The sequence below is a fragment of the Ornithodoros turicata genome, chromosome 7 (assembly GCF_037126465.1).
Source record: "Ornithodoros turicata isolate Travis chromosome 7, ASM3712646v1, whole genome shotgun sequence".
In the NCBI taxonomy this organism is placed as follows: Eukaryota; Metazoa; Arthropoda; class Arachnida; order Ixodida; family Argasidae; genus Ornithodoros; species Ornithodoros turicata.
Window position 1 is genome coordinate 17,934,901 of NC_088207.1, and position 16,601 is coordinate 17,951,501.

The following is a 16,601-nucleotide window of genomic DNA, read 5'->3' on the forward strand; positions in this document are numbered from 1 at the left end:
TTGATAGATACCTTGTTTCCCGTGCCAATTTACAGGCAAATTCCGTCTGAGTGGCCTGGAGCGGACGTTTTACACAGGGTCAAACGCATGCACATAAAGCCGAATATGAAAACATTCTTTTTCAAGCTTCATACATCAACGCTCTCTGTGAAAGCATGGTTGGAACAGAAAGGCATATATGTTCCATGGTCTGCCAACTGCAGGTTTTGCAAAGTCCCTGAAACCGTTGACCACATCTTTCTTGATTGTACGGAAGCACAGTTTTTCTGGGACGACATACAGATTAAAGTACTAAATAAACGCCTCTCTCTGAATCCACATACAATCAGATTCCTACCATTACATCCGAATGAAGATATACGCTACGATATTGTCATGCTGATAGCTATGTATTGCTTGTGGAAGCTGCGTATGGCAGACAGAAATGAAGAGCCATTGGCGTCGCCCATGCAGTATTTTAAAGTAGAAATAACGCAGCTGAAGCTATGCTGCATGCAGCATTTGGAAGCACCACCGTGGTTAGAGCATCTGTGTGAATCGCTGTCCACTATGTAAATTATTACTCTCTGTGTGGGACGTGTTTAACCTGTGCGTTGTGTACCATGTCTTTTTTTTCTATCCTGTGTATGTATGTAAATTTTTACTCTCTGTATGTGACCTGTGTAACCTGTGTGTTGTGTACCATGTATTTTTTTGTATCCTGTGTATTTGGATGCTACGGTGTGCATCATTCATTCATCATACATCACTCATTAACACTGTACAGTCATAGCTTATTTTAATGTTTGTAAATAAACGTTATTACCTGGTGGAAAAAAAAAAAATGCGGTCGTTTCCGTGGTGTAGTGGTTATCACGTGTGCTTTACACGCACAAGGTCCTCGGTTCGATCCCGAGCGGAAACAACTATACTGTTGCGTTTTTGTCCCAACGCAAGTATGGTCGCTCGACCCATGCGCAGCGAATGAAAGAACGAACTTGTTCATGGAAAAATACACGCAATGATCCACACGTGATTCCTGCGGTAGAGACAGGTGGACTATGTCTGCTTCACAACCATTCATCCAATTCCCTTTAGAATATGCTTTTTCCATGACATGAAACGTACCATCTTAAGAATGCAGTCGTTTCCGTGGTGTAGTGGTTATCACGTGTGCTTTACACGCACAAGGTCCTCGGTTCGATCCCGAGCGGAAACAACTATACTGTTGCGTTTTTGTCCCAACGCAAGTATGGTCGCTCGACCCATGCGCAGCGAATGAAAGAACGAACTTGTTCATGGAAAAATACACGCAATGATCCACACGTGATTCCTGCGGTAGAGACAGGTGGACTATGTCTGCTTCACAACCATTCATCCAATTCCCTTTAGAATATGCTTTTTCCATGACATGAAACGTACCATCTTAAGAATGCAGTCGTTTCCGTGGTGTAGTGGTTATCACGTGTGCTTTACACGCACAAGGTCCTCGGTTCGATCCCGAGCGGAAACAACTATACTGTTGCGTTTTTGTCCCAACGCAAGTATGGTCGCTCGACCCATGCGCAGCGAATGAAAGAACGAACTTGTTCATGGAAAAATACACGCAATGATCCACACGTGATTCCTGCGGTAGAGACAGGTGGACTATGTCTGCTTCACAACCATTCATCCAATTCCCTTTAGAATATGCTTTTTCCATGACATGAAACGTATACCATCTTAAGAACGCAGTCGTTTCCGTGGTTATCACGTGTGCTTTACACGCACAAGGTCCTCGGTTCGATCCCGAGCGGAAACAACTATACTGTTGCGTTTTTGTCCCAACGCAAGTATGGTCGCTCGACCCATGCGCAGCGAATGAAAGAACGAACTTGTTCATGGAAAAATACACGCAATGATCCACACGTGATTCCTGCGGTAGAGACAGGTGGACTATGTCTGCTTCACAACCATTCATCCAATTCCCTTTAGAATATGCTTTTTCCATGACATGAAACGTATACCATCTTAAGAACGCAGTCGTTTCCGTGGTTATCACGTGTGCTTTACACGCACAAGGTCCTCGGTTCGATCCCGAGCGGAAACAACTATACTGTTGCGTTTTTGTCCCAACGCAAGTATGGTCGCTCGACCCATGCGCAGCGAATGAAAGAACGAACTTGTTCATGGAAAAATACACGCAATGATCCACACGTGATTCCTGCGGTAGAGACAGGTGGACTATGTCTGCTTCACAACCATTCATCCAATTCCCTTTAGAATATGCTTTTTCCATGACATGAAACGTATACCATCTTAAGAACGCAGTCGTTTCCGTGGTTATCACGTGTGCTTTACACGCACAAGGTCCTCGGTTCGATCCCGAGCGGAAACAACTATACTGTTGCGTTTTTGTCCCAACGCAAGTATGGTCGCTCGACCCATGCGCAGCGAATGAAAGAACGAACTTGTTCATGGAAAAATACACGCAATGATCCACACGTGATTCCTGCGGTAGAGACAGGTGGACTATGTCTGCTTCACAACCATTCATCCAATTCCCTTTAGAATATGCTTTTTCCATGACATGAAACGTATACCATCTTAAGAACGCAGTCGTTTCCGTGGTTATCACGTGTGCTTTACACGCACAAGGTCCTCGGTTCGATCCCGAGCGGAAACAACTATACTGTTGCGTTTTTGTCCCAACGCAAGTATGGTCGCTCGACCCATGCGCAGCGAATGAAAGAACGAACTTGTTCATGGAAAAATACACGCAATGATCCACACGTGATTCCTGCGGTAGAGACAGGTGGACTATGTCTGCTTCACAACCATTCATCCAATTCCCTTTAGAATATGCTTTTTCCATGACATGAAACGTATACCATCTTAAGAACGCAGTCGTTTCCGTGGTTATCACGTGTGCTTTACACGCACAAGGTCCTCGGTTCGATCCCGAGCGGAAACAACTATACTGTTGCGTTTTTGTCCCAACGCAAGTATGGTCGCTCGACCCATGCGCAGCGAATGAAAGAACGAACTTGTTCATGGAAAAATACACGCAATGATCCACACGTGATTCCTGCGGTAGAGACAGGTGGACTATGTCTGCTTCACAACCATTCATCCAATTCCCTTTAGAATATGCTTTTTCCATGACATGAAACGTATACCATCTTAAGAACGCAGTCGTTTCCGTGGTTATCACGTGTGCTTTACACGCACAAGGTCCTCGGTTCGATCCCGAGCGGAAACAACTATACTGTTGCGTTTTTGTCCCAACGCAAGTATGGTCGCTCGACCCATGCGCAGCGAATGAAAGAACGAACTTGTTCATGGAAAAATACACGCAATGATCCACACGTGATTCCTGCGGTAGAGACAGGTGGACTATGTCTGCTTCACAACCATTCATCCAATTCCCTTTAGAATATGCTTTTTCCATGACATGAAACGTATACCATCTTAAGAACGCAGTCGTTTCCGTGGTTATCACGTGTGCTTTACACGCACAAGGTCCTCGGTTCGATCCCGAGCGGAAACAACTATACTGTTGCGTTTTTGTCCCAACGCAAGTATGGTCGCTCGACCCATGCGCAGCGAATGAAAGAACGAACTTGTTCATGGAAAAATACACGCAATGATCCACACGTGATTCCTGCGGTAGAGACAGGTGGACTATGTCTGCTTCACAACCATTCATCCAATTCCCTTTAGAATATGCTTTTTCCATGACATGAAACGTATACCATCTTAAGAACGCAGTCGTTTCCGTGGTTATCACGTGTGCTTTACACGCACAAGGTCCTCGGTTCGATCCCGAGCGGAAACAACTATACTGTTGCGTTTTTGTCCCAACGCAAGTATGGTCGCTCGACCCATGCGCAGCGAATGAAAGAACGAACTTGTTCATGGAAAAATACACGCAATGATCCACACGTGATTCCTGCGGTAGAGACAGGTGGACTATGTCTGCTTCACAACCATTCATCCAATTCCCTTTAGAATATGCTTTTTCCATGACATGAAACGTATACCATCTTAAGAACGCAGTCGTTTCCGTGGTTATCACGTGTGCTTTACACGCACAAGGTCCTCGGTTCGATCCCGAGCGGAAACAACTATACTGTTGCGTTTTTGTCCCAACGCAAGTATGGTCGCTCGACCCATGCGCAGCGAATGAAAGAACGAACTTGTTCATGGAAAAATACACGCAATGATCCACACGTGATTCCTGCGGTAGAGACAGGTGGACTATGTCTGCTTCACAACCATTCATCCAATTCCCTTTAGAATATGCTTTTTCCATGACATGAAACGTATACCATCTTAAGAACGCAGTCGTTTCCGTGGTTATCACGTGTGCTTTACACGCACAAGGTCCTCGGTTCGATCCCGAGCGGAAACAACTATACTGTTGCGTTTTTGTCCCAACGCAAGTATGGTCGCTCGACCCATGCGCAGCGAATGAAAGAACGAACTTGTTCATGGAAAAATACACGCAATGATCCACACGTGATTCCTGCGGTAGAGACAGGTGGACTATGTCTGCTTCACAACCATTCATCCAATTCCCTTTAGAATATGCTTTTTCCATGACATGAAACGTACCATCTTAAGAATGCAGTCGTTTCCGTGGTGTAGTGGTTATCACGTGTGCTTTACACGCACAAGGTCCTCGGTTCGATCCCGAGCGGAAACAACTCTACTGATGCGTTTTTGTCCCAACGCAAGTATGGTTGCTCGACCCATGCCCAGCGAATGAAAGAACGAACTTGTTCATGGAAAAATACACGCAATGATCCACACGTGATTCCTGCGGTAGAGACAGGTGGACTACGTCTGCTTCACAACCATTCATCCAATTCCCTTTAGAATATGCTTTTTCCATGACATGAAACGTACCATCTTAAGAATGCAGTCGTTTCCGTGGTGTAGTGGTTATCACGTGTGCTTTACACGCACAAGGTCCTCGGTTCGATCCCGAGCGGAAACAACTCTACTGATGCGTTTTTGTCCCAACGCAAGTATGGTTGCTCGACCCATGCCCAGCGAATGAAAGAACGAACTTGTTCATGGAAAAATACACGCAATGATCCACACTTGATTCCTGCGGTAGAGACAGGTGGACTACGTCTGCTTCAGAACCATTCATCCAATTCCCTTTAGAATATGCTTTTTCCATGACATGAAACGTACAATGTTAAGAACGCAATCGTTTCCGTGGTTTTTGTTTTCTTTTCCACCTTTATTTTTCAGAGCTTACTACTCTGAGTCACGTACGACTCAATAACTCACAATACCATACACAATACGACACAATCACAGAGAGAGAATACGATGTTTCTCCTCTATACCGGACACGTCAATAACACAACTTCTACAAAACATACAGCCTTTCGCAGACTGTATGAAACGTACCATCTTAAGAACGCAGTCGTGAGATACGATATCGTTCTTCTTGTTGCCATGTACTGTTCGTGGAAGCTTCGTATGGCCGATAGGAACGGAGAGCCCTTGTGTCCTCCTATGAAATATTTCAATGCCGAACTACTGCAGTTAAAGTTAGCTTGTACTCAGCTCTTAGAAGTGCCTGAGTGGTTAGATACAGTCTGCGAAAGGCTGAATGTTTTGTAGAAGTTGTGTTATTAACGTGTCCGGTATAGAGGAGAAACACCGTATTCTCTCTCTGTGATTTTGTCGTATTGTGTATGGTATTGTGAGGTATTGAGTCGACGTGACTCAGAGTTGTAAGCTCTGGAAAATAAAGGTGGAAAAGACAAAAAAAAAGTTTCCGTGGTGTAGTGGTTATCACGTGTGCTTTACACGCACAAGGTCCTCGGTTCGAACCCGAGCGGAAACAACTCTACTGTTGCGTTTTTGTCCCAACGCAAGTATGGTCGTTCGACACATGTGCAGCGAATGAAAGAACGAACTTGTTCGTGGAAAAATACACACACCACTTCAGCTGATCCACCGCTTGGAGCTCGACTAATGACAAGTCATTGCGAGAGTGAGAGAGATTATGCGTTTAATGGCACAAAGGCAACAAAGGCCAAGACAAGTCATTGCGGGGGGGAGGGACATTGCGGGAAATTTCATAGTCCCTTTAACACTCCCCCTCCCCCCAAGTCATCGCTCCGATCCCCCCACAATTTTTCTTTCCTGAAACTGTTCTTCCCGACGAGAAACTAAGATGCGAGAAATTTTTCCGGGCGAAATCGCTCCACCCTGTGAGAAGCACGCGCCTGAAGTGTCTCTTCCACATTCCTCCTCTCCCGCGCGCATTCTCCTGTATATTGAGCAACTGTACGGACTCTTTTTCCGATTCACGTTACGTCACCGGTTTTGCGAAATGGCAAGTAATGCCAGCCCCCCACAGCTCTCGCAAAATCTGTATCAAAATGGGTGTTACCGCGCACGGAGCAATCCGTGCCTCTCTGTTGATGGGACGCCACAAGCGTGTCCGGATTGGTTGCCAGAATTTGAAAACGGCACTTCGCGCTTCCTGGCCTGCGTGCAGCGTTCTCCTTCGGCGCAGCGTTGCCACACCTACAGATTTATCATGAGATCTACCTACTTTTTGAAAAATCTACAGATCTACAGAGATTTATGGAAATCTCATGATTTTTGGTACAATGAATGGATCACTCGACGCAGTACGTGTTTCGCATCAGTGCACAAAACGACAACGATGAAAAACGTCAGCAGAACGCGGGAATGAGTGTTTGTCCGACTATTTTTTAGAATATTTTCTGCAGTTAATTTGATGAAAACGAATCAAAGAAACAGCCTCTCAACCACCACCACAACTGGCCTCCTGCATACAAAACACATGCTGTTGGGTCAAGCTGCTTTGCCTTCGCCATTGACAAGGATTTGATCCGTCGATCACGAAACTGGAGGGGCTCGCCGGAGGAGAAGGACGTCTTCAGCGAACGAACCATTGGCGAGCCTGAACATTAAATCAGTTTTCTTGAATATTTGGCGAGCTCTTTCACCAGCACCACCACCTCTTGAGTATGTGCGCGTTACCAGTTTGCCTCACAGACTTGACTTGGCTGGCTTTGAAGTGAAACCAAACGTTTATAATTCACGTAACGCATGTACGCTTTCACTATGTCTGTGGAAATAATATATCGAGCTTTATTGTTTTTGTGGTCCATTGTGATCCTCGCTCATCACTGCGATGGTGGAACGAGCGAGAGAAATGTTACTACTACACGCGATCGGTTATTCTTGCATTGGAGCGCCACAGCTGATGTGAATACACATGTCAAAATATTAAAATCTACGTGCAGTGACACTTTTTTTTGTGATTGGAGCAGACACTTAAGTCCGCTGCAATCATAAAAAACGCGACATCGCAAACCGAAACCGAAAGTTCCAACGGCAGTGCGCCGCAGCAAGAAATTCCGGCTGTGGTCTTCAGCAGTGGAACGAAATAAGCCCTTGCTCTTCCACTAATTTAGAGACGCAGGCAGACATTCCAGATTCGAAGGCAAAACGTTCAAGTGACTGAGTTTTGAGTGGCTACAGATTTTTAGCTCGATCTACAGATTTTTCGGACTCGGATCTACAGATAAATATTTTTTGCGTGTGGCAACACTGCGGCGGTTTCATTTGAAATCTGAATCTGAACGGTGGGCGCCGCGTTGGCGGTGTCTTTCGTTGGGACGCAAGTATGGTGAGCTCACGCAAGTGCGTTCGCCGATCGCCGTTTTATCCGTGTATTATGGTGTCTTTGATCGTGTTGTACTGTTTCTCGCCACAAGCATCGGTCTACGAACAGCCAATCGGATTTCAAACTGAAGTGTTGTCGTGAATTCTGGCTCGATGAACATGTTCGAGTGCCGTCAGATGTGCATAGCGGTAACAAGAAAATACGATTCATGAAGCAGCATTTTATGTTTGACGTGGAGCAGGCAAGGACATGATGATCAAGCGATTTTGCGCAAGTATGTGACAGTTGTTCGTTGCTGGGAATAAGCTGTGTCGATATGCGTGTTTTGCAAGTTTTGCAAATTGTGCTAGGAAGCGCTACGCAATGGACTTATGGTAGCTAGAAAGGGTGGCACCCCGACCGGAGAGAGAAGCGCACGCTCCCGCTGGAAGAAAGGCGCAGAGGGCGCTCCGAGCCGGAGGTATGCAGAGGCTCTGGAGGTATGCGTTCTTTCCCCAGTCGGCGGTTCGCATTTCGATGAGTTTCGCCAATAATCGCGTTCGGAAGCATTTTTGTGCGAGCTTATTTTTGATTGATTGATTGATTGATTATGTGTTTAATGGCACAAAGGCAACAAAGGCCATAGAGCGCCAAAACTATGCTGAGTGTGTCGGAGCTTATTTTTAGCCGAGACACTACGAGCAGGGGCTACGTGTATTCCTGAACAAATGCGGGGCTTTCACATGAAAAACAATAACAACAAAACGCAATTCGTACGATAACAGCCGACAGATTCTAGCGAGCGCAAAAGGCTGCCGCGGCTGCTCCAATTACATATTATATCTTTTAGTTATCCGCCCTTTCCTCAGCAATAACGGCACTTTACTGCACAAACAGGATACATTTATGACTATTTATGACTAGAACAATCTTACAGCCCTGCCCAGAAGTCTTGGCCACCAGCATATAGCAGCTACCGCAACGGAAATAAAATAAATATTAAATAAATAATAATAAAGCTTGTTTAAATAAATAATAAATAAATAAATAAAGCGCTTGGCCTGGCCTTCCAGCGTGCTATATTAGTTTAATCAAGACTGTTTGGACATATATTCCTGCGTACTCTGCTGTCTGTCGAGGTTTACGCCCTTCACGTAAAAATAAAGCCTTGTGATCAAATAAAACTTGCACACAGCACCTGTTAGTTCATTTCTGTGGAGCTCACAACCAACTTGCTGTGTTGAGGCTCGAGCACTGGTGGTCAACTCATGGAGGCTGTCAGGATGTAATTTGTACATGCTGAAAAATCTAGTGAAAAGCTGCTTCAAAGGAAGAAGGGAAGGGTCCTTCTGTGCCGACGTATTCTCGACGTCCACAGCTTCATCACCCATGCACTGAAACGCTCCTTATTTAGTGAATCCACCTGGGAATGGGGGAGAAGGGACACAATAAACGTGGAACCATCCAGTCCAAAGAATCCGGTAACCAGTTGCACCAAAGGATTCCACTAAACCGTTTCATCGTTTTTTTTTTTGTTTTTTGCTCTTCCCTTGGTTCCTCCTCTTGCGCTGAGCGGGCAGTTTCTTGGAATTTGTCCGGGAATTTTTGCGTCCGGGGGTATTGTGCGTACCGCACCATCTTTCAGGGCAGGCCGGTCACGCTTCATCGGCTCGATCTTGACGTTCACGACAAGTGCGTTGGCGTAAAAGCGCGTCGAAGTGTATTTCGCAAACGGCCGAATGCGTTTGGAGAGGCATGTCTGCACTTTGTGTACGCTGATTCCATTCTTGAAACCTTTCTGGGTCCTGCGGAACGGCGAAGAGCGCGAACTTTCCAGTTGCGGAACGGTATCCAGTGTTGCAGCCGGGCACAAAACAGTGTTTGACACGCTGCTTACGTTGTCCAGGCATTCAGGTGTCATCCCTGTGCGCTGAGAGAACCAAGTGGTCACTTGCCGAGAGACACGAAACGCTAAAAAGGCAAAAAAATAGACGCGCGGGCAAGGGACGCAAGCAAAACGTACGCGCGAACGCGGCGAACATAGCATACCTCAGACTCCCAGCGCCCGCTGGCGCCGTCTTCAAGCGGCGGCGTGCTCCGATGTACGGGAGAAGCGGCGCGGTCGAAGTACCACCCTTTCGAGCTACCATAATGGACTCAGTAGGCTCAGTGCATGTATATGTGTCAACCTGGGGATTGTGTCATTATAAATAAATTTCTGTTCATTACGACACCTTTCACAGTTGTTTGGGAATCACGGAATAACTTTACGACGTGCATGAAAGCTAGTAGACTTAGAGGAAGCAACAAGTCAGCAGGCATGAAGTCAGCAACAGCCACAACCGGTCGGGCTGCGAGCCAGACGGAAAGACTTCTGATTGGAGGATTGAGGGAGCAATCGCTGCACTCTTATTGGTCGTGTGCCCAGTGTTGTGTGAATTTAGCTATACTAGGCCCCCATAGCTCCCCCTCTTCGCGGCTCTAAAAAAAATGTTTGCACGTCATAAACACGTGGTATTACTCCGTCAGGCATCATAGTTGATACCCATTGGCCGAAGGACATTGCGCGCTCCGCTATTGGTTGGCAAAGTTTCAAAAGAGCATTCTTTCGCGGGCTGCCTGCCTGGCGGGCAATTACGAGAAGAGAAGGGAGAGAAGTCGCAGCGGCGTCTCGACGATGTCGGTTGACAGCACCAGCACCGTATGACTATGACCGCATTGTTCAAAGAGAAGTGGAGAAGTCGCAGATTTGTTAGTGTGTCAAAGTGACTCAGCGCGTTTTGTGGTGTTTCCCGACGCAAGTATCCTACGTACGAACAGTCTCTCGAGTTCAGAACTGGAATGCAGTGGTGAGCTGACGCTTGAGGAACGCTTGTGAGCGCCGTCGCATTTCCAAATGCAGCCACAACGGAGACGAGATTCGGTGTCTGTGCGACAAGCATTTCCCGCTTCGTTGAAACCTTCACACTGCGACCAACGAAAGGAGATGGTCACCGTGAAATCGCATGCACTCGTGTCAGCGTCGCTCGCTTCTAGGAGTAGACTGTGTGTGTTTTGCGAGTTCGAACTTGGTCAACGAACGCAACGATTTGGACTCTACGCACGGTGAATATTTGTGTCAGACTATTGAGTCAGTACGATGTTTCAAGTATTGCACGATGTTTCAAATAAATGTGTATTTTGTCAAAAATTTGCCTAGTTGTTCTGGAATACGGGATAACGAGCGTCGGGCATGAAAGCCAGTAAAAGTAAAAGCCGATGGTAGCCAGTACCAGGCCGAAAGGCGAGCCGAACTGAGAGACTCCTGATTGGCCGAATGGTAGGCATCATAGTTCATTTTCATTGGTTGCATGCCCAGTGTTGCCTGAATTATCTCAAACTATGGGCTATATGGGGAGCTGTGGGAGCCTGGCTATACTATGGGCTCTATAGGGAGTTGGTGAGAGCTGGTAATGCTTGCCACTGGCTCCTGCCAGTCGCATCTAGAAGGTCACAATGTCTCTGGTCGCGTCCGAAGGTTAAAGCATTACGTTTGTCGCGGTCGTAGGCGTTCTGACGTTCGGATGACACGCTATAATGAACAGCTTTCTGTGTGTGAATCGTTTGCTGCACTTCTTCATCGAATGTAATCGTCTTCTGTTCGGCTGCCGTTGACAACAAGGAAGTCAAGCATCTCCGTGGCTACGAGGTTTCTGCTGACGAGTTACGTGGGCCTCTAGCGATTCACCGCAACGTTGTATTGGTTCTATCGTCGTAACCAATGGAAAGTGTCTGGTGTACGCCTGGCGTTGCAATTATATTTACGTCAGTTGCAGTTATATTTACGTGTTGGCAATCTTACAATAAAGCAAGTGCGTTGTGGAGTGAGACTGATATTTGGAAGCTGTCCCCTTTTGTTGCTCGATTTGTTTGCACAGATTATCCAAGACTGGGTAGTATAATGTTTTGTTGTGCTGTGTTTCAACTCGTGTTCTTCGTCATCATTACTATTATTATTCAACGCAGCTTCGCGCTCTCAAGCGATTCTGATTTACTCTGCATTTTGTGATCTACGGACGGGACGGGCTGACCGTGTTTCCTTCAGTCGAAGGACTTGCATGCCCGGCGAATATTGACGTGAATTAGGGAAACCAACCATCCAACATCGTCTCGGCATGTCGGCGAATACCACATGATGTGACTGCGACCAACTGCGACTATCGCGCAGAAGCTGGCGTCATGGAGAGTTCCACTCATGGAGGAAGGAAACACAGGAGCGGCCCTTCCAACTTTTTGCCATTGGGACGGGCGTGCCAGCTTCGCACTGCATTCTGGGATGCTCCTGTCTACCATGTGACCGCTCACGTGACCCCAAGAGCATGCGCAGGCCAGCTCCCAAAGCAGACGACGGGAGCCGTGATTGTCTTGCAGTTCAGGTATCTGCATTGTGACGAACGCCGCGCGTCCATCTTTATTTGTGTGTGTTCGGAGGTTTACTCTTGGTTTACTCTTCTACTACAAGACCGGTCAGTGTCTGCAGGACAACCACGCAGGACTATAAACATCATTCGCGGCAGCGATGTTTGTGTGACGACGTGGCCACGTTTTGTGTGTTTGTTGCTGAAGTGGTAAAGCATGCCAGTAATCAAATTTGTGCAACGATTTAGGAAATCAATTGAATCTGCAGCTGTAGCACAGTGCCAGCTTGCAAAGGAACGATTCAAGATGACTCTTTCACAGACAGGGGTACGAAACAACCGGTCAAGTACGTGCTTACGAAGGAAACGTTATTCCCGTGACCGAGCTGCTTTCTGTTGAACGACAGCCGCAACCGCGGTAAGGGCACGTTAACAAAACGTTGTTTCCGCAGTGGTGCTCACATTTTAAGAGTAAGTGACATTGGAAAAGCATAAAAGCACGAAAAGCAGCGCAAGCAACAAAGCGTTGCCAAACCGAAACTTTAGAGAGGATCACGTGGTGGACAGGAAGTAATGGCGGTTTTGACAGGAGCGACCGACAGAGGGGTCCCACGGAAATCTGCTCGAAACGGCCGCTCCTGTGTTTCCTTCCTCCATGGTTCCACTCCTGATGAACGCATACGCGCGATCCTGCGGCGCATGCCCCAGGCGGGACCACGACACGTCACGATGACGTGTCGCGGATCCTGCCGTGGTCCCGCCAAGTTGCTCGCCGTAATTTCGCGCGCAGATTGCCACAGCGCGGCGCAGGCAGTACTCCCCTCGTTGCTTCGTTTAAATTCGCTCCCGAGAATACTCCTCGGATGACGAGGGTAAAACTTTGGTTCTAGACTCAGAAAGATGTTTTCTTTCTGATAAAAGCGAGTAAAATCAGTTCATAGTCCCTTTAAGGAAGACGAAACTACTGCGCACCGCTCTCGCGCATCTTATGGACAGGCACGTTATGTGCATGAGCTTGCATTCTCGTTTTCGTTTGGAGTAGTAAAGTCTACTTGCTCCTCCTGTCTGTCGTCTTTACCCTTCCTCAACAGGCAGTATTGTTGATATCGTTTTTTCCTTGCTCCCCACGTACGTGGGTTCCACGATATCCATGTAGACGATTATGTTGTGAAACGGGGGTTCCAGGAGTACCTCGACGGAGCTCGTGGCATCCTTTTTCGTGAACACGGTGCGCGATTCGAAGCCCAAAAGCACAGCCAGGTACTCGGAAAGTCTTTAGGTGGTGGGGCCCTCGGAGAGCCAAATTTTACATTTCTGTTCGGTTCCGTCGAAGCTGAAGCGCACGCGTTCGCCTACGCGCTGGTTTATCGCATCCAGGAGTGCTTGGGGTGTAGCATAATAGCCGGGAGGCAGATGTACATGCAGAGATCGAGGGGTTTTCGTTTTGATCGTAAAAGAAAATTGGCGCGCTACTGGGAGAGAGACCAGTAGAGGTTCTCCATGTCCCTCGACGGGTGTGAACTGTAGCAACTTTAAAACGGGTTCCGGTACGAGCATCTCTTTCGACATTTTCACAGAGTAGACATTATTTGCGAATTCAAGTGAGGCGTCCAGCTTGTACGACTGGAAATACTTGTTGAGTGTGTTACGTAGGGACGTGGTTTCCGAATTCAAAATGAAAGCGACGGGTGCGGCGTGCTCCAATAAGACGGAGGTGGCTTCGCGTTCGCTCAATTTGGAAGACTTCACCGCACGATCTGCTTCGCGCGCTGCCAGCAACGCGTCGAGCACCTGTGCCAGCCGAGGGTCCGATTCCACGGCTTTCACGTCTACTACTCTATTTCTATCTATTTTTTTCTTTTTCATGGACACTAGTTGCCCACAACACACAAGGTGGTGTGGACACGAGTTAGATGCTTGTACTGAGGATGCTGCCTGGATAGGCGGCGAAACGTCTACTGTTGTGTTGTTTTAATTGTTGTGCAAGTCGGAGCAGTAAAAGTTTTACAGTATGAGTTAGATGCTCCCCAATTAGTGTGGTGACTCACTGGATGATGCTGATTACTGATGAGGATGATTAGGATTTTTCTGACGCAGCGGCAACAAAGGTCATAATGATGCTGACTACTGTGGAGGGTCCTAATTAGCTCTAATTGCTAATTAAACGTGTCTAGCCCCCTTTAGTGTTCTGGACTGGACTGGGCCTGGAGATTGAAGACAGGGTCCGAGCGTGTAGCATCTGTCAAGAGTTTGCAAAATCTCCTAGGAAGACTGTACCCCCCCCCCTTAGATTGGAAAAGACCAACAAAATCATGGGGGGTTACACGCAGATTTTGCGGAGCACATATAAGTTCAGATGTACTGTAGGGGACACAGTTGTCTAAAATCCGTACTCCATGGTTTATCTCGTCTCAAATCTCCAGGTGTTGCAAGACTATTTCTTTCGTGCAATAAACATGTGCAGTGCATGGTCCACCTTCAAATACAATAAAGGCACAACACTTTCAAGCGCAACCGGGGTTATATGAGACGGGGAAGTTCTGGCAGGCGATTTTAGCTAACCGTGTCCCCGACAGTACTTGATAGTTGCCCATGCCTACTCTAAGTGGCTCGAGGTCAGGTAGGTGCCCACTGCATCATCTAGATGGGTGCAGGATGTGCTGCGTTCGCTGTTGGCACCGTTCGGGATTCTTCGAGTACCGATAACTGATAACGGTAAACCATTTGTGTCGGCTGACACGGAAACATTTTGTACAAAGAACGGTGTGCGGCATCTCATAAGTCATCGAACCACCGTCCAGCCACAGAAGTCCAGTCTCGCAGTCAAGGTACAAGTAATGCGTCCTTCAAGCCACCACCTGCAGGGTCACGTAACTCGCACCCTTCAGCGTTACCAGAGGGCAATCGCAATACTGCTTTTCAAACGGCACCACGCCCTTCTACTAGCCTCCACCGCACGCGGATAATGGATCTGCCAACAGACCAACAGGAAGCTAGGTATAAGGCAATTTCAGCACATTATGGTGCCCCAGCATTTCGCAGCGGACAGGACCTATCTCGAGCAGTCTGTTACGAATGCAAGAACCTTGGTCATCTGGCATCAAAGTGTCCCTCTCGCGACAGTCAGCTCAAGCCCCCTTCCTCGACCTCTAACCCACTGCCACCTGCACAGCCTCTTGCCTTACATAGCAGTACAGGGACGTTTGAGGGTTCCCAATTACAGTGTTCATTTTTCACAGCCACTATCAGTAGCTAGCTTTCCAGGACACACCATTGTTGAACATGGAATCCCCCTGGAAACCATTAAGTAAAAGTCAGCCAGAGCCATCGCCAGGTACCACTTCAGCACCTGAGGGGACAACAGCTATGCCTATTCATCAAGATCTTCCACCAGCTTTTGTGGGCACCAACCTTCCTGTGACAACTTTGTCACTCACAGATCGTTTATTGGACATGCAAAGTACACGCGTCGAGGCTACTTCGAACTCAGAAGAAGCTCAACTTCAAAGGAAGGACTTGTACGACCAGACCCATCGCCGACAACAACCAGTGCTCGAGAGACTCGGAAAACTTGCTCCTCGCTTTAAAGGAATCTATTGTCTTGTGGACCGCCCCACTCCATCCACATTTAAAGTAGCCCTTGTCTTAAGTCAGTCAGCTAGACAGCCCAGCATACACCGAACTGTGTACGTTTCGCAGCTCAAAAAGTACATACCACCGATACCGACACAAGGCATCGAAGAGTTACAGGCTTCACCACCCCAGCAACTTGAGTTGGAGGAATCACACCCGTCATCGCACGAAGTGACGGCTGATTCTAATCATCTCCATCAAAGTACTCCACCTGAGCAACCGACCGCCCTGTCACAACGATCTGGAAGACAACGTAGACGTCCGAAATATTTAAGGGACTATGAATTTTAAGAGTGTGTTCACTTGTGCTACTTTTTTTCAGCATCCAAGTTGACTAGCAATTTTTGTCTGCTCATATTTTGCGCACTCAAATGGGACTTTGAGTCAAAAAAAGGGGTCGGATGTGAGAGCATCATCCTCGCCTGCCCTCTCCCCCTCTCCCTAGTTTGCCAGGGACGCAACACGTGGCACCACCATGCCGTCCAGCGCTCTGGACGAGGATCGCCTGGTTGGAGCTGGACAGCAGAATCAAGGGCCCGAAACTCGCCAGTTCCTTTACGGGATAAAGTGAGGCGCTTCATGCGTCTCATGTGATCGTACGTCAGAAAACGTCATAAATTGAACGTCATGGAGACATCCGGTGGCTAGTGATTACTGATTGGTTCCCATGAGGAAGAATTCGTTTTCTGGGCGATGATTGGCCGCTTTCAAATTTGTTCGCGAGCGCTCCAACAGGCGGCAGCGCCAGGGGCGCGAAGCTGTAGTAGAAATCTATTGTAGCTGAAAACTCACGTGACCTCCGGAGCTGGACCAATAAGTGAGGACTAGCTACCTTTTATTTTATTTTTTGATTATATAGCGAATGACGTAAATGACGTGTCATCTGTTTCTCTCTCACTACTTTGCTCCTCTCTGCTCTGCTTCTAGTCTTCTTTTGTTGTTGC

The 16,601-nt window shown here is 47.4% G+C and overlaps 6 non-coding genes across 6 annotated transcripts; all 6 read left to right on the forward strand.

The window, feature by feature from the left end:
- Positions 1 to 831: 831 nt before the first annotated feature.
- Trnav-uac (transfer RNA valine (anticodon UAC)) lies at positions 832 to 904 on the forward strand. The gene has a single exon. It is a non-coding gene; the product is annotated as a tRNA-Val (tRNA).
- Positions 905 to 1,125: 221 nt separating this feature from the next.
- Positions 1,126 to 1,198, forward strand: Trnav-uac (transfer RNA valine (anticodon UAC)). Its single transcript has one exon. It is a non-coding gene; the product is annotated as a tRNA-Val (tRNA).
- Positions 1,199 to 1,419: 221 nt separating this feature from the next.
- Positions 1,420 to 1,492, forward strand: Trnav-uac (transfer RNA valine (anticodon UAC)). Its single transcript has one exon. It is a non-coding gene; the product is annotated as a tRNA-Val (tRNA).
- A 3,101-nt stretch (positions 1,493 to 4,593) lies between these two features.
- Trnav-uac (transfer RNA valine (anticodon UAC)) lies at positions 4,594 to 4,666 on the forward strand. Its single transcript has one exon. It is a non-coding gene; the product is annotated as a tRNA-Val (tRNA).
- Positions 4,667 to 4,887: 221 nt separating this feature from the next.
- Positions 4,888 to 4,960, forward strand: Trnav-uac (transfer RNA valine (anticodon UAC)). The gene has a single exon. It is a non-coding gene; the product is annotated as a tRNA-Val (tRNA).
- A 794-nt stretch (positions 4,961 to 5,754) lies between these two features.
- Trnav-uac (transfer RNA valine (anticodon UAC)) lies at positions 5,755 to 5,827 on the forward strand. Its single transcript has one exon. It is a non-coding gene; the product is annotated as a tRNA-Val (tRNA).
- The last annotated feature ends 10,774 nt before the right edge of the window (positions 5,828 to 16,601 follow it).